Source organism: Dermacentor albipictus, chromosome 4 (genome assembly GCF_038994185.2).
Source record: "Dermacentor albipictus isolate Rhodes 1998 colony chromosome 4, USDA_Dalb.pri_finalv2, whole genome shotgun sequence".
Classification (NCBI taxonomy): Eukaryota; Metazoa; Arthropoda; class Arachnida; order Ixodida; family Ixodidae; genus Dermacentor; species Dermacentor albipictus.
Genome location: NC_091824.1, coordinates 39,128,151 through 39,132,652, shown reverse-complemented (window position 1 = coordinate 39,132,652; position 4,502 = coordinate 39,128,151). Strand labels below are relative to the sequence as shown.

At 44.0% G+C, this 4,502-nt stretch overlaps 1 long non-coding RNA gene across 1 annotated transcript; it reads right to left on the bottom strand.

Annotated features, from left to right (window-relative positions):
• Positions 1 to 1,073: 1,073 nt before the first annotated feature.
• Positions 1,074 to 4,348, bottom strand: LOC139059061 (uncharacterized). The gene is made up of 5 exons (XR_011513854.1): positions 4,060 to 4,348; positions 2,852 to 2,999; positions 2,669 to 2,749; positions 2,534 to 2,593; positions 1,074 to 2,021 (listed from the first exon to the last, which is right to left on the bottom strand). It is a non-coding gene; the product is annotated as an uncharacterized lncRNA (long non-coding RNA).
• Between the last annotated feature and the right edge of the window lie 154 nt (positions 4,349 to 4,502).

The following is a 4,502-nucleotide window of genomic DNA, read 5'->3' as shown; positions in this document are numbered from 1 at the left end:
GTTGTAAGCAGAAGAGATCCTATTATGTGCCGAACTGCAACTTAGCGTCACCTTGTGCTGTGGCGCTTGGGGTTACCTATCACAATACATATCCTGCTTTTTTTCTTTTTTTTGCCGACATGACTGTTCGTTTCCTATGGCTCATACGTTATTGTTTCACAATTTGTGCTCGAGCAACTGCGTGATATCAGTGGCGACTCAGGCAGAACTCATGAAACCAACTTTTGTTGTCTTTGTTAGTGCCCTTCTTAAAGGGGCCCTGAAACTGGCATGCCGCATAATATAGATGCCTCGACCACCACAAGCTCTGTTCGCAGGACGATCAGACAGCCGTGTGTATTTATTGGTCTCTGTAAGTGATGTAGCTCCAGGCGTCCATCTCGCGTTTAGAGTGCCACACATGCCTGAACCACAAGTAGCAATGTGTAAAAAAAAAAAAAAACTTGACCAGGACCTTGCTACCTTGCCATGCACCGTGTAGCTTCCAGCACACTAGCTGAGGCGAAAGGAGAAAGCAATGCATCAGTGCAATAACTACTAATTACAGTTCAATGATTCGAAAAATTTTTGCAGCAGGCGGTGTCCTTTTGTAGTGGGGTAACTATGATCAGTCGGAAGTGTTTCAGTGCCCCTTTAAGTGTTTAAGTGCATGTTAAACTTTTATGTCACTTACTTTCCATTTATTGACATGTTGATAGTAAGGACAGCTCTATATGCTCTCTGGAGGTCAATAATTATCATTCACTGATGTTAAGTCTGCACAAGTGTCTCCCCATGTTGTATTACCAGTGGTTTAGTTATGCTTCCCAGGACAGCCATTTGCACTGTATTCGACAAACTAGGAAGAAGCATAAATTATGGTACATATACCAGCTGGGGTCATTTGAATCAAACCATTCTTTCAGAGTACTCAACTCTGGTGGCCAAAATTTTTAAATACTCATCGTATGCAGGTTTGACACTGTTCCATGTTACTTCTCATGTTCTGTTTGGCCAGATATACCCTCATATGCTAAAAAGTGCAACAAAAATGGGCTTGAGTAAAATGTATGAGGCAAGTACAGTGAACAAAATATTGAGTGCATGTGGTTTATTTTGTGAAAAAATACAAGTAAGGAAAGGGACAACAAACAGCCATTGAAGAATAACCACAACTCTATGCACACAGATCATAAGTGAACTGCAAATATCTCGGAATACCATAAGATGAAAACTTGCATCAGAATGCATAGTGTAAATCAGCACTTCAATGAAGAATACAAGTTGCAAAAGAATGTGCATTGCTAATTTACAAAAAGTGTGTTGAAGTTGAAGTCTGCAGGTTTGGCCAATGCAAACAAGTGCAGCATGTAGATCACATGGCAACGACCGTGTCTGAAAAGTATGAGTGGCATAAAAAATGCTGGATTTCCAAACAGAAGACCGCACTTACTCTCAAGGCCGCCATGCTTTCATGGAGCCAAGGTCACACGCACAAATGCCTCTATGCAATACACGCTACTTGCAATATCGCCAGCCATGGCACGACTTCAGGTGAATCACCTAATGCCAAATATGCAAACGTGCCACTGGAATTCATCTTTTGGTGGCACAGCCACAGTTACTTTTAAAATTTCACACATCAACTGAGCAGTCTCTGCAATTATGTTGCTACATGTAGTTAGAGAACAGTTAAAAAGGTGACTCAAGAATGCAGTGGAAATATGCTTCAATTTCACCAATGTCAATGCAATTGTTTTTACACATAACTGGTGCCGTCCTGCAAGTGGATGAATTTTTGTGTAGCACGCCACACGAGCATTCAGAACATCGAATGATGGCAGGCCTGTGAATGTATTTACGTTGCTACTATTTATCGTGTTCACAAACTTCTGTGGAAAAGTACCCGATGTCACTTGGGCAGCCTTGCTTTCTGTAAGCCTTGTCCGTGAAGCCATTTCTAGTAGGAAATTTGCCACGTCTTTTTCTTCTCTTGAGTACTCTGCCATTAATGTCTGGAGGCCAGGTTGGCAAGCACATTCCTGTCACAAAACAAAAGCAAGAGTTGTAATGTCTGACATATCCGACGCGAAATGCAGCTTCCTTTTGTCATTCCAATAATGCACGTCAATGTATTAAATTCAATGTTGGAAGTAGGAAAGCCAGGCTTTTTGCATCAGTTAATTTGCACCCATCGCACACCACAATCCTTGCACGAAGTTAATCCAGAAAACATGCTGCCGGCTAGGTAAAGACAGCTACCACATCACAAATATATAGAAAAAATAAATTGCCATATTTGCTATGTCCTTGTCCCTTATGGTGTTTGCAAGGCTTTGGTTCATGCTGTTAGGGGATGGGAAATCGTCCTGCAATGTCAGATAGAGTTCAGTTGAAGAAACCAGTGGTTAAGCAATGTGTGCACAAGTTGCAATTAATGTGCACCCTTCACACACCACGTGCTACAATGCTTTTACGATGTAAATCCAGAAAGCATGCCACCGTCTAGGTAAAGACAGCTACCACAACACATACATATACAAAAAGAAATTACCATATTTCCTTTGTCACTTATTTGGTCCATGCTGTTGCGGTCAGGGGATGGGAGATCGTCCTGCAATGTCAGAGTTTAATCCCAAGAAATTAGTGGTGAAGCAATGTGTGCACAAGATGCAGGCAGCCAATTTACCATGGTGGTCGTGCTGACAGGTGCATGGGGCAACACCTTTGCTTCTAATGGGGAGGCAACAGTTTCTTTGCTTGATTCATTCTGTAATGCATTAAAAGGTGTTAACATCTATTGCATGCTTGTAGACATGGTGTATGTACCATAAGCATATAAGTGCTGCACCATGTAGTCAAATTAACTTACTCTCGCTGACCGATACACACGTCGGCGAAGTCTTGCCAGTGAAAGCTCTTTCATATGAGCATCCTTGTTCTCATCATAACATGACGTCCTTGGCAGGTTTTCAGTTGGTACTGCATTTTTTTCAGCCGCTGTCTTTGACATGCTACATCTGAAAAAACAAATGAATTGTTTATGCTTTATTGTGCCTCAATATGGGCTGCACCCAGAATTTTTTTCTTTTTACCTCAGAAACAAGGCCACAATATTTATAAAAAAACATTTGCAAGGAAATGAAGCACGGTTTGAGTGTGCAAGGCTATGCAACGTTGTACACCGAATGTAGCATCTGCAAAACGTAGTTGAAAGCTGCTCATAACGCAAAGTACACAGGTGCAAACACCACCACATGACCGGAGAAGTTTTGCCAGTGACTTGGGGATGATTTAATAACACAGATAAAGCTAGCTTAGGTACTAATACTGCACATACATATGCGACACGTCAGTAGACGGCAGACGCCGTAAATTTTCCTCGAAACTAGCAAACGCGTGTAAAATTGACATGTGGCTGTCGCGTAAGTGGCAAACTTCTGCAATGAACGTGATAGGCTCGCCGTCGGTGCGAAATACCAGTGTCATATGGCCACTCTTGAGAACGTCGGAGATTCTCAAGTGCAAGTGGCAAATTCGTAATCAGTCGCGCTGGGAAGTGCCCGCGTGCAGTGCGCCTGTGCTGCAAGTTCATCCGCACTACGCATGATATTTATTCCGCTTTAGCATGCCACATACGTGGCACGTTTACACTCAACACTTCCCGAACTTGCTAGTACATCATTCGTAAACATTTGAATCTCCGACGCCCGTATAAGTTGCGCGAGACGTGCTGGGCATCAAAAGCCTCCCGAGTTACAGCCGGGTGTAGCCAACGAGCGCAGAGGTGACGTTGCTCGCAGAAACCGCTGTGAAGCGTCGAACATGAGCTCTAATTACAGCCAATGTGGTTAACGAGTGCAGAAGAGACGTTCCTCGGAGAAACCGCTGTGACAGGTCTCGAACCTGTGCTCGAATTTCGCGTTGCGGCTAACATATGCAGCAAATAATGCATAGCCCAATCGCCAGTGCCCGCAATGCGAAACGTGTTTACATAAGGTGACACAGCGACATGTATAATCGCCACGCACAATGGTCATGCATTAGGGTGGAGTTCACAAGTTCACAATAGTGTCTCACCTGGTAAGGAGAAATTATCTCGTGCAAAATGCCGTGAGCAAACAGTCACAGCGTCACAGCCTTGCCGATGCGGAGGTTAGCGATCCACCTGGTTCTGCGGCTTCAGCCTTTCCACTCGGAGGGAAGTGCGTGAACGGAAATATCGCTGTCCTTCCATCTCGCTGGCACGCACCGAGGAACACAGCAGAACTGCTTGGCCGTTCGCTTTTTCTTTGCTAGCAGCTTCTTTCTTCCGTCCGCGACAGCAGCCTCTACGGCACACACGGCGACTGGACCTCCGTATTTCGTTTCTCCCTACTGCCGCTAGGTGTCGCATGAATTGCTGGAGTTGCGAATATTGGGACCATGCATGCATGCAGGCATCGCAGTTTTGTGCATGTTTTTCAGAAGCCGTATCCCAAGAAAAACATTTGCTATATTATTATGAAAGTTGTTCGATCTTG